The sequence below is a fragment of the Bufo bufo genome, chromosome 7, assembly GCF_905171765.1.
Source record: "Bufo bufo chromosome 7, aBufBuf1.1, whole genome shotgun sequence".
Taxonomy (NCBI): Eukaryota; Metazoa; Chordata; class Amphibia; order Anura; family Bufonidae; genus Bufo; species Bufo bufo.
This window is the reverse complement of record NC_053395.1, coordinates 51,731,728-51,755,517: the sequence shown is the minus strand read 5'-3', so window position 1 is coordinate 51,755,517 and position 23,790 is coordinate 51,731,728. Positions and strand designations below refer to the sequence as shown.

General features: G+C 42.3%; 1 long non-coding RNA gene across 1 annotated transcript; it reads left to right on the top strand.

Moving 5' to 3' along the window:
* Positions 1–505: 505 nt before the first annotated feature.
* LOC121008892 lies at positions 506–23,542 on the top strand. The gene is made up of 4 exons (XR_005780636.1): positions 506–633; positions 664–676; positions 17,160–17,162; positions 23,532–23,542. It is a non-coding gene; the product is annotated as an uncharacterized LOC121008892 (long non-coding RNA).
* The last annotated feature ends 248 nt before the right edge of the window (positions 23,543–23,790 follow it).

Here is a 23,790-nt window from a genome sequence, read left to right as displayed (position 1 = left end):
GTGCGGTTTTCAATATGATGCTGAACATTTTTGATATTTACAAGTTGTACACACATCAGAGAATCCAAATGTCCCCAGACTGAATGCATATCTCATTAATTGAGTAAAATTGTTGTATGGGTATGACATCTGGATTAATCAGATAAACTATGACACGGTCATAGCTCCTTTACATACATGGTTATATTAGGGTTTTAATATGCATTGAAAATATTCATTGGAATTCATCTTAGCACAAATCGAAGTATAATTGACATTTTTATCATTTATTCTATTGAAATTTTATATTTTTTACATTGATTGTCTTATGAATTGTTTTTAAGCAGTGTTGGCACAAAAAACGCATTTTAAGACCTTAAACCGAATGGGAAACGCATAAGAATCGCAGCTCAGCAAATACGGGTTTTTGCACTCACCAAGGTATCATTGCTATTTCGGTCCAGCCTTTGAAATTCTTTAAGATTGCACTATAAAAGGAGGAGGGGAAATGATACAAGGTCACCACTGAGGAAGGGGCACACCCCCGAAACGCGTATGGTACGAACCTTGTACCGGCATGCTGGAAAAATCTTCCCTGGATCTGAACAGACCTCTGAAGTAAAGCCCTGCAAATACCGCACCTGATTCTACCAAGTACGCTGACGATACTGGATTCAGAGTCAGCTGTTACAGACTTGTTTGCCAATCGGGGAGTCAATATTTTAGAGAAACAAAGCGACTAGACCAAGGTAATATTGCGCAAGTGAGTGGGACGCTACAACGAGCGCTTACTGTTTCGTACCTGGGGTCAGTTTGCAAAGACCGAAAGGATCGGTGAAATACCAACCTTTTCTACAGCTTTACGAGGTAGGAGTGGAACTGTCTTTACCTAAACTTCCTGGATTTGGAGATTACCTTACGGTTCTCTATAAGGAACTATCTATGCTGCTATTTCTGCGATCAACCTAATTCCATAGCCACATATGCGGTTTATTTTGGATCCAAATATCGTTATAGATTGCGATTTATCACCCTTTTTTCCTTTGCTACTTGTGCTACACTGTTGCATGTGCTATGCTGCTATAATTGTTGTTGCTGCCTTAGTATATTATATTGTCACATTTTCTGTCCAGTTGGACTAATTTTATCAATGTTATCTTTTTATCACTGTGTGAAATAAATATCTCATTATAGTAACATATATTGAGTGCCTGGTCTATCCACTTTCATTATATACTACTTGTTTGTGGCTGGGTGGGCCACATAGACCAAGAGCACCTACTCCATCTTGTCCAGCTGAAGTGATCCACAGATAATTTACTGCTAGATCACAAATGGTTGCTACAGGATAGACCATACTTGTCCAGTGGCTGCTGGTCCCACCTCTGGTATCCACCGCTTTTCTATCTTATGAGCGGGGCCCTGCCGTTAATGAAGAGCACGACGCACATTCACTGCTATGGGACATCCAAATACAGCTGAGTGAGAAGATCTTTTACAGAAATGTCTTGTGGTCAGTGTCAGGCATAGTATTTTGCATTGCATAAAAAGGGTGACTAACAGTCATTATGGAAAACTAAAATCACTAGTGTAATGCCATCTACAGTATTTGTAAAGTTACAGTACTCAACTTTTCCTATAGAGTAAATGCATGTATAAACTGTGAACTAGTGTTCAGCGCAGTGTTAAAAGAGGCTCCTGGGCCACAATAAAAGAAAAAATCCTAAACAGGCCCTGAACTACCATGCACCATTTATAATAATGGCACTCGAGTTGGGTGTAGCCGCTACTTCTACCCTTAATATAGCTAAGGAGCCAAACAGTCTTCCTTCTGTCCTATTCAGAAGATGGACCAGTAGTGATTTCCAATCTGCAGCTGCCAATGTTGGAAACTAGCGATGAGCAAATTTCTACAAATTCTCTGATTCGTCCAAATCAACCGTCAGATCCTGAATTGAAAGTGCTTTGATTGCCTGACAATCTTTCTCAGAGTTTTACACTGCATCATGTGGTCTGATGATGGCATTTTTGCCCATTGTGCCTATTTGTATCTTTCCTGGTGATCCAAGCAATCAAACCATTTAATAATACATTCAAGAGTTGAAAGGAGATATCCCAAAACTTTGCACTTCTCAAAAAAATTATTATTTACTGCAGCTACATATAAGTCTTCTCTCTTCCCATATACTGTAGGATGTAATAACCTGATCGTTGTTAGTATCTGTTTATCTATCAATCTGTCAAGTCAACCCACCTCAATTATAGCAGGTGCTTCTTTCAGGAACTCATTTTGACAAGCCTATTAACTTGTTAGATATGTGCTATGAAGTTGTAAGTCAATAAGATAATGAAAACTAGTGAGACCCAAGAGTAATTAAAATGATGGCACAGTGCGAGATCTCATTCTAACAAAAAGTGGAATCCTTACCAGGTTCAAGCGCAAAAATTGCTTAATAAGGATGAAAAGTTGCTGTAGAAAACATTATTTCTGTGTTCATTTATAGTTTTAGTTTTTTTTGAATTTCATTCATCTCCTTTAGTGGCTTTGCATTTAATGAAGTGTAGTAATTTCCCTTGAGAAAACATTTGTAATTGCTCTGAATCGCTCTTATGTCTTTAAGACATCCCTGATGGCATTGATTAATTTCAATTTGTATTTGTGCACTGTTTAATGGCATGAAGATAGTCAATACACCGAGTGTCTGTTCACTGCAAATACTCAGGAAATACTCAAGAGACCAACACCAACATCCCAAGAGACATTTCGACCCTCATTTTCGGTCAGAGAAACTTGTATAGCGTGTTTTAGATATCAATTTTTCATCTAGAGTATATTTTATTGGATAAGCTCCATAGTCAATGACTTATAACATGTGTGCATGTACATACAGATGTAGTAGAGTTAACACATATGCTTTATGAGACATGTTATCTAAACTAAACGCGTTAAGCAAACACCTTCAATTACTTTTCAATGGCTTTTGTCTGAGTTCAGAGTTTGTGTGTTAACCCTGCTACATCTGTAGAGTGCAAAGGCCTGGTTAAGCTACTTCTCACATCGTTTAACCTCCACCTCCCCTTTCTCACCTAACTTCACTGGTTCCCCATTGCCCAGCAAATTCATTAGAAAATACAGTATTTAAAGCACACTGTACACAACCTGTCTATATACCCCTGACCTAATCTCCAACTACCTTCCCAAGCTCTATTGGAGTACCTCAGAACAGAGTAGTATGTAGTATGTAGTATTATGTGTTGTATGTATCAGTCAGGGTTAACAATCCTGACTTTACCCTTGTAGGAGGCTAGGAGATGGACATAGATCTTCCCCTAGTTCAATCTATAGTTAGCTGACGAAGAGAGAGGAGCTACATGTGCTCAGTCCTCAGAAGACAAGGCCTAAATCCTAGAGAATCACTATCTTTGACATATTTGCATGAAGAAAGACATCTCTACAATACTCCAGAGAGAGAAATAAAGAAGGTTCTATAAGAAGGAAGGAACTAGAAGATTCATAATTTGCAAGGCTGAGCACTGGAGTCAATCAGTAAGATATTTGCTGTTTAAGGCTGATAGAGACTTTACTGTAGTGAGAGGGATGTGGGTAATAGTGTTTGGCACGAATTTTCGAATAGCGAATAGTAATCGCGAATATCGGCACTTCGAGAATTCGCGAATATTTATAATATAGTGATATATATTCGTATTTTCGAATATTCTAGATTTTTTTTTCATCTGAACATGATCCCTCCCTGCTTCTTGCTTGTGGCCCAATGAGAAGGCTGCAATGTCTTTGTCTGAGCTTAGCAACATCCCTAGCAACCAATAGGAAAGTTGCCTACCCCTTACTAAATAAGCCATTTTCAACTGTTTTTTAAAGTTCTGAAAGAGACAGCAGTGTCATTGCTGTGCTCTGTGATTTCCACACTACATTAGATAGATAGTTAGCTCATATACAGTACAGACCAAAAGTTTGGACACACCTTCTCATTCAAAGAGTTTTCTTTATTTTCATGACTATGAAGGCATCAAAACTATGAATTAACACATGTGGAATTATATACATAATCATATTCTAGGTTCTTCAAAGTAGCCACCTTTTGCTTTGATTACTGCTTTGCACACTCTTGGCATTCTCTTGATGAGCTTCAAGAGGTAGTCCCCTGAAATGGTCTTCCAACAGTCTTGAAGGAGTTCCCAGAGATGCTTAGCACTTGTTGGCCCTTTTGCCTTCACTCTGCGGTCCAGCTCACCCCAAACCATCTCGATTGGGTTCAGGTCCGGTGACTGTGGAGGCCAGGTCATCTGGCGCAGCACCCCATCACTCTCCTTCATGGTCAAATAGCCCTTACTTTCAAAGTTTTCCCAATTTTTCGGCTGACTGACTGACCTTCATTTCTTAAAGTAATGAAGGCCACTCGTTTTTCTTTACTTAGCTGGTTTTTTCTTGCCATAATACAAATTCTAACAGTCTATTCAGTAGGACTATCAGCTGTGTATCCACCTGACTTCTCCTCAACGCCACTGATGGTCCCAACCCCATTTATAAGGCAAGAAATCCCACTTATTAAACCTGACAGGGCACACCTGTGAAGTGAAAACCATTTCAGGGGACTACCTCTTGAAGCTCATCAAGAGAATGCCAAGAGTGTGCAAAGCATTAATCAAAGCAAAAGGTGGCTACTTTGAAGAACCTAGAATATGACATATTTTCAGTTGTTTCACACTTGTTTGTTATGTATATAATTCCACATGTGTTAATTCATAGTTTTGATGCCTTCAGTGTGAATCTACAATTTTCATAGTCATGAAAATAAAGAAAACTCTTTGAATGAGAAGGTGTGTCCAAACTTTTGGTCTGTACTGTATATAATACAGATAGTTAGTGGGAGATAGTCAGTGTAGGTTAGATAGTGATATAGTGTGATAGGTTCTGCTATCCATACATACATGCTACAGACATAGTGCTGCGATGTCACAAGAATACATAGTGCACTAATCAGTAATATGTAGTCAGACCTGCTAAAATGTGAAGTTTCACGTATTGCGCCAAAATATGCGCATCCTTAATTGCCGGTTAGCGCAATCGCGATTATATTGGAGCACTCTATCAGCATATAAAGCCATTTTTTATGTTCTACAGTGCCAACCATTTTCTCCAGTCTCAGGAAACTTCTAGAAGCTTGGAAAATGTAGCAAAGGTGACCCACGCCTGTATTGCGCGCGCTTTACCCGAATATTACATTGCCGATTGTCGCAATCAAGAAAATAATGGCGAATATTCTACAAAATATTTGTGAAATATCGCGAATTTGAATATTGCCCCTGCCGCTCATGACTAGTTGCTAATACACCCTTCCACACTTTGACACTGTCCTGGCTAGCCGTCTCTTAATCCTGCACCCCTCAGCTGGGAATTATAGGCAAGTTTTGCAAGAACCTTATTGCCAGCCTTAGATTCTGCAGAGAGAGACTTTGGAAAGATAGAGATAAGTACTACAATCCCCATCTTCTCTCATATCCATACATTTTTTATCAGGGAAGATTTGCACTGTTAATTGTTTGATACCGTTGGATGTACTACAACTCCCATTCTACACTTTAGTAAAGAGATACTTGTCTATTTTCTACATCTGGGGTGGTTACTGACTCTCACCACCAACACCAATGGCACCCGAGCTAGAGTATCATCAGGCAGGAGCCGCAACATCAGGGTGTGCCGCGAGGGGAGAGAGGGTGCACCCTCTTGTCGCTGCCAGTCCTAGGGATCCCTGGTGTGAGGACTGCCACTGTGATATATGTTAATAACTTGCAGCCGGAGCCAATATCACTTCTATCATCCGGTTCTTTCCTCCCAGGACAAGGCACTATCAAAGAAGACCTCCTTCTTTGCTCTGCTCTTGTCTGCTCCTCGCACACTCGTCCCTCAGATTTTTCCTTTCTCCGTGGAACACGCTACCCCAACACATCAGACTCTCCCCCACTGTAAGGCTAAATAGGCCCTTTGCCTAAATGTGTCCCACAAGATTTCGGTGATCAGCTTGAATTAAGCCCTATTCGGTACCGAGAGAATGAATTAGATGGAGACCAAAAACACGTGTCTTTCTCTGATCCATTCTGGTTTATTCACTGCGTGCCAACACTTAATATAGGGGAGGATTGACCTCCCATTACATCCAATCATATGTTAGCATTAGTCCTATCGTATGGCCTGAATACACATGAGCTCTGCATTTACAGAAATAGATGTTTCATAGTAGCGACAGTTAATCATTCAGGTATAAACATGAGAATGACCTTGTGAAGTAAGGCTGGTTAAACAAATGTATGTATGCATTTTCTAATCTGGTCTCAATACTACAGAGGGAGAAAGGCACAAATGGAAATCTTAGAATAGTGCACTGGCCTGATGCAATCGTAATACACGTGGCTGAATAAGACAAAATGGAGTTACTTATATGCCATCAATCCTCTCTTTAGAACCTTATATATCTTATACTATATGGTTCTTTCTCTGTTCTTCCTTGGTTTGCTTGTAAGCCTTTAGATATTCCATATACCCTTCAGGAGTATAATCCTCAGGCTTTGTTGGGGTTGTGTTTGCCTCTTCTACCTTTACCGGAGTATAGAGGAATGTTGAGTGTACCCCTCTTTCGGCCACATTTTTTACATATGGCTAGAAGGGAGGGCACACACTGCAGACAACAGCAGACACTCACTATTGCAGCGACCACGGTGAGTACCATTCCTAAAACATATCTTATTTGACCAAAGTCAGGTATCCAGCCAAAAAGCCAGTCCCACCAACCTTGGTCAACATCTTGTTTTATATGTTTAATCATGTCTTCTAGTTGGCCTATTTTATCTTTTATACCACGGGAGTGATCTGATAAATTGAAACAACACATCCCTGCGAACGCTGAGCATCCTACACCATGCTGGAGCAATAAATAGTCAATAGTTGCCCTATTCTGCAAGATAGCCTTTTCATATGATTGTATATCTAGAAGCATATCTTGCAGAATTGCACTAGTGACATTTATCTGTTTTACCATAAAACAGGCAAGTTTTGATATTGTCCTGTGGTTATATACGGCCAACCCTGGTACTCCTACCAAAGACACCCCTAAACTCATATATTCTGATCTAGAGAGGAGATTCACATTATAATCACAATTTTCTGGTAGCTGTAGGGAAGTGTCTCTCGTGAGTCGTGTCTGCACTGCTGGGAATAGTGGTAACATTGCTAATGTCAACCTAGCTATTGTACAGGGTCCCTCTGTAATATTGGCCGGTATGTACTGTATGTGTAACTAGTATTTCCACAGGGAAATACCCATCCTGCTGGTAGAGGTACATGTTTGTCTAGGGATGGTACTGTTTTAGTAATATTACATTGCATATTTTTTCCTGATACTATCTTTTTACAACTATCTATATCTCTATCACAAATATTTGGCTTAGTCTTATTCTGCATTTTTGCTTGTATGCAGGGAGGCAATAGTGTCTCATCACAGGTGAAGTTATAACATATTTCTGCTGCTGTGACAAGACCTGTAATTATTTCTATCATATTACTTTGCAGAGTCTCATATGTAGGACAGTCAAAACAAGCATGATAAGGATTTACATATCCATATTTAACATCATGATCCTCCAAATCAGTGTCATTCCATTGGGAACGTAGGAGCCCCGTCCATACAGCTACTGGGGTGGGGACCGCTACCAGACATGTCTCCAAAATGTTAGATGCCGATAAAGTGGTTCGGAGACAAAAGTCAGTTAAGTTCAGAGTTTTGGCCAGGTACAGCCATAAGTTCTCCTTTGTCTTCCACAGATTGTCTTCCCCTCTGCATTCTGTTTTCAGGTATATCTGTCTGTCCCACAGCCATGGGACAGTAAGTAGGAGACACAAAATTGCAATTATTAAGGCACTGCATCTCAGCCATCTCGAGGAATTTCCCAACTGCGTCATCTCGTTGAGGGTCAAGGCTGTCTGCCTCCGTTAGTACCCCTTCTGTATCTTCTTCGAGGTCAAGGCTGTCTGCCCCCGTTAGTACCCGTTGGAGGTCAGGGCTGTCTGCCCCCGTTAGTACCTCTCTTTTCTTCACCAACTTAATCCTTGTGGCGTGGATCCACGTGGGTGACTGTTCAGTGAGGACTGCTGTTCTGGTGATCGCGACTACCTCGGTGGGTGGTCCGTAGGTGAAGCTTCCTGGTTCCTTTCCCTTCTTTAAGATCTTGATCATCACCTGGTCGCCTACCCGGAATGGATGGGTTGGTTACTGTGAAAGAGAAGGAGACTTACAAGCAACTTTTTCTTCAGTTTTACTGAGGACTTTGATCAGATTAGTAACATACTCCTCTCTGATCAGGTCCAAGTCCCCTTCCTGCATTACCAGGGGGCGTCTTGCCCATGGTGTGGGGAAAGGCCTACCCATCAGAATTTCAAATGGTGAAATCCCTAACTTCTTATTAGGCGTCATTCTAATTTCTGCAAGTATTATGGGTAGGATTTGTTTCCATTTTTCAAATGTACCAGCAGTGGCCTTCCTGAGTTTGTCTTTAACTGTCCTGTTCATTCTTTCCACAATGCCTGAACTTTGTGGGTGATACGGAATATGATATTTCCATTCCACCTGTAACAGTCTAGCTACCTCCTTGTTAAGTTTTGAGGTGAAGGCCGGCCCCTGGTCTGATTCAATAACCAGAGGACAGCCCCACCTTGGGATTATTTGCTGTGTCAGAATTTTGGCTGTAGTTTTTAGCATCTTCTGCCTTTGTAGGGAAGACTTCTGGCCACCTTGAGAACATGTCCACTATCACTAATGCATACTCTTGTTTCCCTTTTGTTTTAGGTATATGCGTATAATCCACCTGCAAGTGGGTGAATGGTGTAGTGGGATAGTCAAGGTGTTGGTGAGGTATTTTCAGTGGGTTGTTAGGGTTGTTTCTTAAGCACGTAATACATCTGTGTATGTAGTCTGTGACTAGCTGTTTGCTATCAGTAATGTAAAAACTTTGGCTCAGCAACATGTGGGTGGTTTGTATGCTGTTGTGTCCTACACCGTGAAAGTGTGCAATGAAGATGGATGCACTATGCTGAGGTATGCATGGCTTCCCCTCCTTGCAGATCAATCCAGACTTTGGATTTTTCTGCAAGATTGGATAGCACCAATACTTCTCCTCTGTTTCAGTGGCATACCTTTGTAGGTCTGTTAGCATGTGTGTCAAATCAGGTGAGGGTGGGTGTAAGACTGCCATTTCCCAATTGTCATGATTCATTCTATTTGGATTACTCTTGGCTGTGTCTTTAGCTACACTATCTGCAAATGCATTACCTCTTGAAATTCTGTCTTTTCCATTTGTGTGTGCCCTGCAATGTACTATAGCTAAATCTGAAGGCAATCTGATTGCAGCCAAGAGGTCCGTGACTAGCTGTGCATGTGAGATTCTCTTACCGTCTGCTGCAGTGAATCCTCTCCTCTGCCAAATCATCCCATGATCCCATACTACACCATGAGCATATCTGCTGTCTGTGTAAATAGTGACAGGTTTATTGGTGTGTAGTATGCAAGCCCTTGTGAGTGCAATGAGTTCAGCTGCCTGTGCAGACTGGATGGGAATTGGGTTTGCTTCCAAGACTATATCTGGCAGCATAACAATAGCATATGCTGCACAGAATATAGTATCAGTGGGGCGAGAGCATGATCCATCAACAAAAACTTCTGGTGCATCAGGTATGGGAACAGTTGATAAGTCAGCCCTAGGTGACGTCTCGTGATTGAGCACCTGTAAGCAATCATGTGTGTCAGGAAGGGCGTCTTCTGTTCCTTTCAGCCCTAGTAATGCATTCAAAATAGGTGCTGGTCCTGTAATGTTGGATGCATATTTAATCTGGAGTGAAGGGTTACTGAGCAACAGGATCTCATATCCAGATAATCTTTGCGCTGACATGTGTTGTGTATGTACACCTCTGAGTAAACCTACAACATCATGTGTAGTGTGCAAGAAGGTTAAATGTCCCAGGGTGAAAGTAGTTGCTAATTCTACCATCATTGCACAGGCTGCAAGGGAACGCAGACATGCCGGCATCCCCTGGACAGAGGTGGGCATAACCTTTGAGAAAAACGCACAAGGACGCAACTTGCCTCCGTGTTCTTGTGTCAGTACCCCCGCCATGGTTTTACAATTTTGGCGTGCAAACATGTGGAAGGGCATATTATAGTCAGGGAGGCCCAGCCCTGGACTCGACATGAGTGAACATTTCAGACAATCAAATGCATTGTACATTTCAGAAGACCATTTAATCAGATCTGGATTTCCATCCAGAGTGGCTTGCCTCAAAACATTGTCGTAGTAAGAACAATCAGGAATCCATTGTCTACAGTAATTTATCATACCAAGGAAAGATAACATTTCTTTCCTGGTGTGCGGGGCGACCAAACCCGCAATAGACTGGACTCTTTCTGCGCTGATTCTCCTTTCACCCTTTGTGAGGACAAAGCCCAAGTATTCAACCTGCATTTTACACCATTGCATTTTCTTAAGTGCCACTTTGTGACCAAATCCTGACAACCATTTTAACAGTGATAAACCATCCTGAATGCTGGCCTCCGCTGACATGCTACACAGTAACAAATCATCAACATATTGCAGCAACACAGAGCCTTGGGGGGGGGGGTACCATAGTTTTAACGTGGCTTGGAGGACTATGCTGTACACTACAGGTGAATCAGCAAATCCCTGAGGCATTCTGCACCAGGTCAGTTGTCGTCCATCAAAGGAAAAAGCAAAAAGTAGTCTGGTTGCCTTATCAACTGGGATAGAAAAGAAAGCATTTTTCAGATCTATCACACTGAAATAGACAGCGTCTGCAGGAATTGCAGAAAGAAGTGAGGTGACATCTGGGACAATAGGAGCAATAGGCACAATGATATTATTTATTGCCCTTAAGTCCTGCACAAAGCGGGTAGTACCATCTGCCTTTGTCACTGGATTCACGGGCGTGCTGTAGGGTGAAATCACCTCTTCCAGGATTCCCTTTTGTAGGAATTCCTTTATCATTGGCCTAAGCCCATCAAGTTTCTCTTTTGACAGCGGGTATTGTTTCTGATATACAGGTGTACTGCCCTCTTTGATGGTTGCTTTGTATGGTGTGCAGTCAATGAATCCTGTGTCATAGTCCCCCTTTGCCCATAATGATGGGTCTATATCCTCTAATTCTGAGTGATCTTGTAAGTTTGTAAGGATCAGAGGTGTGGGGGTTATTATGGGCAAAGCATCAGAGTATACACTGATGCCATTGTTCTCAACAGTGATTTGCAATTCTAACTTAATGAATAAGTCTCTTCCCAGAAGACTCACAGGACATTCAGGTATGATGCTAAAAGCATGATCTGTAATGTATTCCCTATCAATGGTTTCTACTGGTAAGGAATCTGTTCTGTATGTCCTCGTCAGTACCCCATTTATTCCCATAGAGGGCGCACACTTCCTTAAAGGCCCTTTGTACATTGAGTTGTTTAACACACTAGAAGTAGCTCCACTATCTATTAAAAATCCCACTTTTCTTCCTCCTACTCTAAGTAGAATTACTGGTGTGTCCTTCCAATGTGTTGTGACCTGCGTGAAAGCTGGGCTTCGTCCCTCAGGGCATCCTCAGTATGAGTTTTGCTGATGCCAATCTAATGGGAATCTGGGCTGACTCTGTGGACCTTGTCTGTGGTTTATCTGACTTGGTTGGTTGTTTTGTGACTGAGTGTCAGGTTTCTGTGTGTTGTAATCTTGACCTCTCCCCTTACCCTTTTTTGGTGCACGGCATTGACGTGCCCAATGTCCTTCTTTTCCACAGTTATAACAACAATTATTTGGCAATGAGTCATGTTTTCCATTGTAGGGTCTGCTATTATTCCCACCCCTCCCCCTGCCTCTGCTAGTATATGCGTGTGTGGGGGATGTTGCTTTCCTTATCTCAAAGCATCCTGCTGCTTCTTTTTCAAAGAGATGTTTCTCAAACTCATCAGTTGTATCTGAAGTCCAAGAGGACACATTTTGTTTCACAGTTAGGATCAATTTATCTGATAGATTGTTTACAAATGTGGAGATAATCAAACTGTCATTGTCACGCACAGGTAGCCCCGCCTCAGTCTTCCAGCAATCAATGAATCTTTTCCAGAATTCAGTGACCGTTTCAACAGATTTCTGTTTGCAGGCTATTGCTACGGGCAATGAAGATTTTTGTTTGAATACCTCATTCATATGTTCCTCAATCTCCGCCCATATCCTTTTCTGACCCACTTCTGTATTACATACATAATCTAGAGCATCACTGCGTTGTGTAATAGTAGATATGGAGCTAACCTTGTCCCAATTCCAGGTTGTGTGTGTTCCTATAATACCATCCAGGATAAGCCTTAAATCTTCCTGTGTGTAGTTGCGCCCTCTACAGGCCTTTTTTTAGGTATGTAATAGTCCCTAGTGGGGCTATGGAAGGTTTGGGACAATACTTTATAATTTTGTTGAGATCCTCTATTTCTATGGGCTTTTTTTACTAAGTGTTGTCCTACTGTCAGAAAGGGAGCGATTACTTGGACTCCTTCCTTTGATTCACCCTGTTCTGTTTCATCTTTCATTCTACTTGTACTGCGTGTAGTATAACTAGTATGTGGTGTGCCAGTATTTAGACTGCGCTCTGCTATGTTTCCAAATGTTGGCATGGGGGGTCGGTATTTTTCTTCTAGTTTTAATGGTATAACCGCTGTTACAGCATCTTCCTCAATCTGAGTCAGAACTGGGTACAGAGGTGCCGTGGGGGTGGATTTATTATAAGGTGGAGGGGATTTCTGACTTCTCTTCTTTGTGCCTACCTCCTGTTCTATTTCATGTAGAGACCTATCATTTTTGGGACTTTTTAGATTCTTATTCTTCTTGCTATTACCTGCATCATACCAGTGGGGGGCTATTTCCAGCCATTGTTCTGCACTCCTGGACATGTACTCCATGTCCCAGGAAGGATCGGCATTGAAATGCGGCCAGGCTGTTTTATCACCTAGACATAGTCCTTTGACCATATCCATATGATAAATACTATTATCACCGTCCCTGGGGAATGGATCTGCAGCATCCATTACCTCAGTCCAGCCTGCTAGATTATCTACCCACGGGTTGATCAGGTAATAGTTTGTTGGACTAACACGGGCTACATAGACTTTGCAAGTTTCTCCTGGTTCTGGTTTAGGGAATTTAGTTTTAGACCCTTGTCCTCCCATGTTAGTATTTATAGTTCAAAGAGTAAGTGAGACAATCGCTGTCAGGACTGGCTGTACTGCACCGTGAAGGTGCCGACAAGACCTGTCAACTGATCAGCTGATTCGTATCTTAATGTCTCTCTATACTCTTTGGACCCCTATCGACTATTGTTGTTTCGGACCGCCACTTGCGTTCAAATTTTCCGGGTCAACAGATTACTCTTAGCTGAAAAACTGGGGCGTCTTGCAGTCCTCCACAACACAAACAATTTTACACATTAACAGTAGTTTAACCCAAAATACATCAATTTGATAATAACAGTGGGATGCGACCGTACACTTACCACCCGGTCAGTATCTCACACAAACAGATAATCTTATTACTTCTAAAATACTTATACTATATATATATATAGGAGTTAATCCAAGCTTGTACCTTCTGTTCCCGGAACAGATTATTTATATTTATAGTGCACTTTTTATATCTCACGATATGGACTCCCGGAGCCTCTTACAATCAACTTTTGCGTGTGCCCCAGACACCTCAGACACCGCAATCCACCGAAATCATAAATAGATGGTTCAACTTACTTTAAGTCGAGATTTTGGTCAGTGCCTCCAGGTCCGAAGAAGACAATTGATGTCTCTTGTACCTAAAGATGGCCCTCTCGATCACGGACGAGCCGCCAAAGCTGTAAGGCTAAATAGGCCCTTTGCCTAAATGTGTCCCACAAGATTTCGGTGATCAGCTTAAATTAAGCCCTATTCGGTACCGAGAGAATGAATTAGATGGAGACCAAAAACACGTGTCTTTCTCTGATCCATTCTGGTTTATTCACTGCGTGCCAACACTTAATATAGGGGAGGATTGACCTCCCATTACATCCAATAATATGTTAGCATTAGTCTTATCGTATGGCCTGAATACACATGAGCTCTGCATTTACAGAAATAGATGTTTCATAGTAGCGACAGTTAATCATTCAGGTATAAACATGAGAATGACCTTGTGAAGTAAGGCTGGTTAAACAAATGTATGTATGCATTTTCTAATCTGGTCTCAATACTACAGAGGGAGAAAGGCACAAATGGAAATCTTAGAATAGTGCACTGGCCTGATGCAATCGTAATACACGTGGCTGAATAAGACAAAATGGAGTTACTTATATGCCATCACCCACCATCTAAACTTTTAAACCTGAAAACTTACCTCTTCAGGATAGCCTTGAATAACCCTGCTGCTATTACACTACCACATGAACAACAGCTTCTACCCTCACCTACAGTCTCCTTCACTTGCAAGTTATAAGCCCTCATGGGCAGGGTCATCTTTCTCTCTGTACTAGTCTGTCACTCATATAGCTTTTATATTATGTATGTAAACCCATTTTCATTTGCACGGTGCCCTGGAGTTAATGGTGCTGTAAAATAAAGAATGTAGTATCAATCATAGACCCCACAACAGTTGCCAGGGATCACATGTGACCTTATGTGGCTGGGATGCATCCCCCAGGCCCTATGAAAAGCCAAAATATTATCCTCAAACTACCTTCTCCAGGTTAAAAGGATTGTCAAATTTACCGGGAAACCCTACAGTGCCTCCAAGTGTAATAAAATCATAACAGAACATATACTCACCACTTAATCCCAACATTTCCAGTGCTGCCGCTCTGGTCCTCCCCTCTGTTCTGTGTTTACAGGCTGCAGTATTAATATAGCTCCATACAGCACATGACCTCTGCAGCCAATCACGGTCCTCCGCCTCATGCCATATACCGCTGAGACCAGTGACTGGCTGCAGCGGGTCACATGGTGTCTATCTCTATGACACCTCTGCAGCCTATTAACACAAACCAGAGCAACTGCCCTGAAAATTAAGTGACAATTATATATTACTTTATTAGATTACAGGGCACTGGGGGATTTTCTTATAAGTCAGACAACCCAATAACGGGTGAATATGTCTAGGCTTGATTGTCAGCAGCTCCTCAATATTTTTCTGTTATTGCTTTTGTAATAACCTTACCGGTCTGGACTCCAGCAGTGTGATCCTCAGCTGTGTTAGGAGAGACGCTCTGCTGAGTCACGCCCCCTGGTGACGTTACCGCATCCTTAGTTCAGGATGCAATGATCTGTTTCTCCCAGTGGGGTGATTGCTCAGCTGCTCTATTACTGTGTACTTGTGGTCCTGACCAATGGAGCACTGAGTCATGGACATATCAGGCAGGGGCGTAGCTATAGGGAAAGCTGCTGCTTTGGGGCCCAAACTGAGGAGTGGCCCACCTAGGAGGAGGACTAAAAGATTTTATTGTCAGGGCCCCCATAACATTCTCCACCTCCCTTTCTGTTACGGCGTAGCCTGTCTGGTTCTGACCCATTTATGACGACTCTGGTATTATGTTTATCTGTCTGTGTTGTTTGTCTGTCTTTGCACTTAAGTAGTGTAGGGACCGTTGCCATCTAGGGCTTTTACTGCAAGTAGGTAGGGACAGTGGGGGGGTTACAGTCCAAGGCCTCACTGTCCTTGTCCGTATTTACCTACATGATAGTTTTTTTTTTGCAAAATACTGTGATGACTTGCAAGTATATGGCATGTGGCGATGCAGCCGATCACTGTCCTTAGCAGTCCAACAGTAAGGACAGCGATTGGCTGCAATGGTAATGTGCATACTGATACTTTACCGCTGCAGTTTGAAAACAAGCAGTAGCAGGAGGATTGCACCAGCGCTGCAGAGAATGGCGGTGGAAAAAGAGGTAAGTGTAACACAATTTGTTTACTTTAAGCTATTTCAATGCTTGTCAAAAATGTTTAAACATATTGTACAACCCCTTTACCAAATTTGCACTGGGGCACAAGAGTTACAATTACGCTTCTGGTCTTCTGGTTGAGAAGCATGTTTGACTAATATTCAGTAAATCATGATTCATAGAAATTCTAATCCATATTAGGTAAGCAAAGTTTCAAGTGTAGACAGCAGAAGCCTCCATGGATTGTTTCCTTTCTGCTAGACGCCTAGTCAAAGTTGCAGGAGTTCTCATTGTTGTAGAAGATTGTGACAAGCTGTCCCTTGTCACACACTCCAATGCATTTTATAGGAATGACACTTTTCAAGGAAATATTTCAGAACCATATCTGCACGGGTTTAAGGCATTACTTTATTACGTGAAGCTAGCATGAACCAGACTCTGGATGGTGATGGCCCACTAGATCCCTATTCATTAGGTGCACACAATTTGTAATCTTTGGTATTCAGCTGTCTGTGTGCAAAGTGAAATAAAATTAACAAGGACACCATAAATACATCAGTAATGTATATGTGTCAAGCCAGCAAATGCCAAATGTATGTTTAAAACTGCAAATAGCACAAGGCGCTTCTTGTGGTTATGTATTTAAGCATATTGGCCTTTAATTCTAACTGTTACATAGGAAATATATTTATTAATATAACATATATTTCGGTCAAAAGTGTTTCTAATGACATGAACATAGGCCATCTATGTTGAGGTCTGACCTCTGGGTCCCTACAATTTAGCTCACTCATGGTAAACACAATCACAGCTACTCACCCGTATGTGCTCCTATGTCTGGAATTGCAGGTGATACTCCCCACTTGAAAGGGACTAGCCCCACTGATGGCCCATCCTTAGGACATAGTAAAGTATCAAAGGTTTGAAGGTCTGAGCCCTGGGACCCTACCTGTGATATCTTCATAAAATGTAAGCAGGCAGGGATGAAATTCAACAGTAACTTTCTTTATTATAACTTCTGTAGTTAGATCTCTCAGCATGACTCCTTACACTTCCTGTTCCTGTCACATGTGCGGTCTCCTTAAAGGGAGATGGATACTTGCTGTAGGGTAAATCACTGATCGATAGAACAAAGAGAAAAATGCACTCACACAGAGTTGAGCTCAATAGAAGGTCTATGAGACTGTTTGAGTCCGTCTCCTGCAACGAGAAGTCAATGCGCTTACGTGAGCGATTTTCTCTCCTCTTTCTAGCGAACGGTCAAGAACTTTTTTAAAGTACAGGTACCCTTTATGATTTACTCGGTCCACCTTTTGTTGAATTCTACCTAGAATTTCGTTCGCCTTCCTTGATCTGCGTCTAGGTATTTTAGGAGAGGTGAAGCATGGCGATTCTCCTTCTAGCAGCCTCAAAACAATCACAAATCCATCAAACCTGATTTTATAAAATGTTTGTATAAAAGATGCTTGGCTGAGACAACGTGTCCTGTGTGCCAAGAGACTTCCAGCAAATTATTTAACCCATTCAAATTAATATATTTTAATTATATTCCTTAAAAATTGTCAAGTTCATATCGGACGATACTTACTGAGAGTACACTCAGATAATTTGCCACACAAGGCACCTGCAAGGTATATAGGGGATGAGGGAAAGCAGTCCCTATCGTCTCACCCTAGTCTTGCTCAGCCCAGGGACAACCCCTGATGGTGGGGATTCCCTGTCCTCGAAACTAGGCTGATCTAACCCTCACTTAACCCTGATACAGTGATCCTGAGAGGGTGGAGGGTAAAGAAATGGTGCTAAAAAAGTGGGCAGATACAAAACAAAGGACATAAAAAACAACAACAACAACAATATCACATACAATGACCCTATTTATATAAAGGGCCTGCTAATGGACTGTGTATACAACCCTTATGCTGCTGGATATTGCAGCCAGCTAGGTACACAGTACATTCTAATCGTACACAAAATAAACGTAAATCATAACCCGACGCGTTTCCCCCACTCTGTGGGATCATCAGGGGTCAGTATATCAAAGATGCCTAATATCCATCTAGTAGTATGATAGTGTCATATGTAATGCACTTATTGTTGATACGCAATATCCTGTGAATGCTATAATTCATAAGTTTTGGATATGCGCCCACCTTATAGTGTCATGTATAGTGCACTTATTGTGGATGCACAATATCTTTACATCCACCATTACACAATCCTATCAGATGTAAAAAGAATGTTAAGAGGACCACAGCTTGGTACTGCATAGAAGGAGGCTATTAGATATAAACATATACAGGCAGATCACGCACGGCGTGCACTGAGGCCAAAAGTCAGTTTTGCCGGACTCCCGTGTAGATACCTGTGGAGAGAAAGTACGTATAGTGTATGGCAGAAGATATATCAAAGCTGCAAACTCCACCAAACTCCATGATAAGGAAATAAAACTCACAATCACAGGACCAGCTCCAAAAATCCAACAGTCTCTTAAATGGCCCCATAAAACAACAGTTGCCTAGCCTGTAAAGGTTAGAGATTCATGGTCACCAGAAACAAAAAGGAATGATAGAAGCTAGACATGGAGGGAATATCCCTACTCACGATTCGTTGTCCGCCTCCTGATATGGTCGCCTCCTCTCTTCAAAAGGCCCATGCATTTCTGTGCCTGGTGCCCCCTCATAAATACCCACACTCATCTGATTTAAATTTCCCACCTAAACTCACCGGGTACGGACGCGTCCGCTTGATTCCACCACTTCCGGTCTGTGGATACATCCACTTCCGGCCGGTGGAAAGCAAGACGGCGTTCCGCCCTGGGCGTGCTGTTTCATTCATGCGCTTCCTGTACATGGAGCGCAGTGGAACCCAATGAGCATCCAAACTTCCGGTCACATGTTACCGGTCCATGAGGCGCAGTGGAACGCAACAGGCAGATAGAATGCGCTCAGAACGATCCCCATCAGGTTGATCCCCCTCTGGTCGGTCTAATAAGTCAGTACACTCCCCCATATATGGAGATCATTCAAGGGAGTACCGGGAGCAAACAAAAAACCTCGACCAGTTGATTCAGCACAGTGGAAAAAGAGATGTGTGTATATATATATATATATACAGTGGCGGAAATAATTATTTGACCCCTCACTGATTTTGTAAGTTTGTCCAATGACAAAGAAATAAAGTCTCAGAACAGTATCATTTCAATGGTAGGTTTATTGTAACAGTGGCAGATAGCACATCAAAAGGAAAATCGAAAAAATAACTTTAAATAAAAGATAGCAACTGATTTGCATTTCATTGAGTGAAATAAGTATTTGAACCCCTACCAACCATTAAGAGTTCTGGCTCCCACAGAGTGGTTAGACACTTCTACTCAATTAGTCACCCTCATTAAGGACACCTGTCTTAACTAGTCACCTGTATAAAAGACACCTGTCCACAGAATCAATCAATCAAGCAGACTCCAAACTCTCCAACATGGGAAAGACCAAAGAGCTGTCCAAGGATGTCAGAGACAAAATTGTAGACCTGCACAAGGCTGGAATGGGCTACAAAACCATTAGCAAGAAGCTGGGAGAGAAGGTGACAACTGTTGGTGCGATTGTTCGAAAATGGAAGGAGCACAAAATGACCATCAATCGACCTCGCTCTGGGGCTCCACGCAAGATCTCACCTCGTGGGGTGTCAATGGTTCTGAGAAAGGTGAAAAAGCATCCTAGAACTACACGGGAGGAGTTAGTTAATGACCTCAAATTAGCAGGGACCACAGTCACCAAGAAAACCATTGGAAACACATTACACCGCAATGGATTAAAATCCTGCAGGGCTCGCAAGGTCCCCCTGCTCAGGAAGGCACATGTGCAGGCCCGTCTGAAGTTTGCCAATGAACACCTGAATGATTCAGAGAGTGACTGGGAGAAGGTGCTGTGGTCTGATGAGACCAAAATAGAGCTCTTTGGCATTAACTCAACTCGCTGTGTTTGGAGGAAGAAAAATGCTGCCTATGACCCCCAAAACACCGTCCCCACCGTCAAGCATGGGGGTGGAAACATTTTGCTTTGGGGGTGTTTTTCTGCTAAGGGCACAGGACAACTTATTCGCATAAACGGGAAAATGGACGGAGCCATGTATCGTGAAATCCTGAGCGACAACCTCCTTCCCTCTGCCAGGAAACTGAAAATGGGTCGTGGATGGGTGTTCCAGCACGACAATGACCCAAAACATACAGCAAAGGCAACAAAGGAGTGGCTCAAGAAGAAGCACATTAAGGTCATGGAGTGGCCTAGTCAGTCTCCGGACCTTAATCCAATCGAAAACCTATGGAGGGAGCTCAAGCTCAGAGTTGCACAGAGACAGCCTCGAAACCTTAGGGATTTAGAGATGATCTGCAAAGAGGAGTGGACCAACATTCCTCCTAAAATGTGCGCAAACTTGGTCATCAATTACAAGAAACGTTTGACCTCTGTGCTTGCAAACAAGGGTTTTTCCACCAAGTATTAAGTCTTTTTTTGTTAGAGGGTTCAAATACTTATTTCACTCAATGAAATGCAAATCAGTTGCTATCTTTTATTTAAAGTTATTTTTTCGATTTTCCTTTTGATGTGCTATCTGCCACTGTTACAATAAACCTACCATTGAAATGATACTGTTCTGAGACTTTTCATTTCTTTGTCATTGGACAAACTTACAAAATCAGTGAGGGGTCAAATAATTATTTCCGCCACTGTATATATATATATATATTTAAGATCTATTTAACAGATGAGGTGTTTGTGGTTCATGACACCCAGATACAGTATCGTCCATCACAACCCGTAAATGATATATAGGGTGTGTTATGAAGTCAAAAGAGAAGATAATACTCAATGACTATGATAGTATTAAATTTGGATGCTTCCCGCATCCTGGCCAGTTAAGGAACCCAAAGTTAATTATTCCCGGCCCAGCAGTTCCAGAAAAGGGAATACGGCAGGCATAACAACGGCAGAGAGAAGACAAGAGGAAAAAAGGAAAGGGGGAGCGGCATAAATTGTATTCCTCATAACAGTTAGAGAAAACAGGAGAAAGTCAGTTTCTCGTTTATTCCGAAGGGAGACTGGGACCGGAACCGGTGGATCCATTCACATTCCTTCTGAAGGATCTTCCTGTCCCAGTCACCCCCCCCCCCCCCCCCCCGTGGCGATGGTGGTATCAATTCGAGAACTGAGAATCTCAGACACTTAGGGTCCCCTCCATGACATTCAGTGATATGTGAAGCTACAGGTGTGACATTTTTCTTGACGATGTCGTTCACATGTTCGCAGACCCTTCTCCTGAGTTCTCTAACCGTTTTGCCTATATAGTCCATAGGGCAAGGACACTGGCAGACGTATATGGCCCCCTTACTTCCACAATTGACAAAATCCCTGACCCTAAACGTCTGCTTAGTTACGGAACACGTAATGGTCTTGGCGGTCGAGAGGTATTCACATGCTTTACAAGGGCCACATCAGAAGACGCCTATCGGTTTACGGTCTAGCCATGTCCCTTTCTTCGCCGGAGATGTAAAATGGCTATGGACAAGATGATCTTTTATACTCCTCCCTCTACGGTAAGTGACTGAGGGATGTTCCGTAAGAATGTCAGGTCAGAGTCCATCTGTAATATAGGCCAATATCTCTTCAGGACAGCCATCACTTCATGATTGGCTACGTCAAAGGTGGAAATGATACGCAGTGGTTGATGTTTATCTATGGTCCTGGGTTTGGGGACCAGGAGGTCTACACGGTTTTTCTGTTGTGCATTTTTAAAAGCCTCATTTAAGACAGTCTGTGGATACCCCCTTCCCCTGAACCTGTCCTGAAGTTTCCTTGCCTCACTGAAAAAGGCACCACCCTCCGAGCAGTTTCTTCTCACTCGGAGATATTGACCCCTTGGGATACCCCGTTTAAGGGGGGTCGGGTGGTGGCTCTTCCAGTGAAGCAAGGAATTCGTGGCTGTGGCTTTTCTAAACATGTCAGTCACGAGTCTGTCGTCTTCCTTAGTTACTCGAATATCCAAGAACGTAATCGTACACTGGTCTGACTCGTAAGTAAAGCGAAGGCCGATCTCGTTATCGTTAAGTTCAAAAATGAACCTTTTCAACTCACCCGGCCCGCCCTTCCATACCAAAAAGATGTCGTCAATATATCATGTCCAAAATATGACGATTTCAGCCCACTTAACCGGTCGATCGGGGAATACATGAGTATCCTCCCACTAGCCCAGGAGGAGGTTGGCATATGTGGGGGCACAGGGGCTGCCCAATGCCTTCCCCCTGAGCTGGTGGTAGAAACGTGCATTAAAAAGAAAAAAATTATGTGTCAGGGTAAACTCTAACAACTGTAGAATAAAGATATTGTGTGCCACATATTGTGTACCTCTTGTCTTCAAAAAGTATTTAACAGCAATAAGACCATAGTGATGTGGGATGGAGCTATAAAGCGACTCTACATCGATGCTGGCCAAGATACAGTCGGGATCCATATTGAGGGAATCTATCTTGTTCAGGAAGTCCATCGTGTCCCTCGTGTATGCTGGTAGGGACACGACGAACTGCCCGAGCACACGATCAAGGTAGATTCCACAATTTTGTGTAAGGGAATTGACCCCTGTGTGCCAAGATGGACCAGGAACTGGAGATTAGTGGAGATGGGAAGTATCAGAATGGGAGTGCCAAGGGATCAAGGTATCACTTCTTGTATTTTTTTATGCAATTTGTTTGCCATTTCTATACCTTTTTTATGCCATTCTGACCCTTTGCTGTACTCACTCTTCTCCTCCTTGATGCTCCCCTACAGTACAAACTCCCAAAAAGAGACCCTATTTTGGAAACTATGGGATATGGTGACAGTTTTATTGGTACTATTTTGGGGACATATGATTTTTGATCGCCCAAAAATTATGCTTTTTGTGAGGCAAGATAACCAGAAAATGTTCTGGTACCATTTTTATTTTTTGTTTTTTACAGTGTTCACCTGACAGGTTAGATCATGTGTTATTTTTAAAGAGCAGGTTGTTATAGATGCAAAGATACCAAATATGTCTATTTTTTGTTTCAGTTTTACATAATAAAATGTTTTTGAAAAAATGTTTTTGTATCTCCATTTTCTAAAAGCCTTTTTTTTTTGCTGATCGTCTTGTGTAGGAGTTTGTTTATTTTGTGGGAAGAGTTGAAGAGTTGATGTTTTTATTGGTACCATTTCTGGGTGCATAAGCATTTTTAATTGTTCAAATTTTACACTTTTTTAAATTAAAAATCGCTTGATAAAGGGAAAGGGGCACTTTTTTTACTTTAAATTTTTATTCTTTTATTTTTCATAAAACACTTCAGATCCCAAGGACTTTGCAAGGCCTGGGTTTGCCATAGCAGCCCTCAGCCCCCTGTCACGGCCATGCAGGGGGTCGATGGAGGGGCAGAGGGAGCACCCTCCCTCTGTGATCTTCTTATATGCCATGATCAGCATTGATTGCAGCATATGAGGGGTGAATATGCTGGCATGCTGGTGGATATAGCAGAGACCTGGCTGTGACTGACAGCATTGATCTGGCACAGCTCCGGTGCCCGCTCGATCATCATGACATACTAGTACGTCAATTTCCGGGCAGTAGCTTTCTGCTGTGACATACTAGTATGTCATAAGTCGCCAAGGTGTTAATTGGCCTCCAAGAGGTGATTAATTAACAAACCTTTTTAGGCCATGGACACCCCCTTTCTATACCCCTTAGAACGCTCTAATAATTTTTGTGACACATCACGCACCTTTTCATCAAGCTTCACACCCCTTCACAGCAGGTA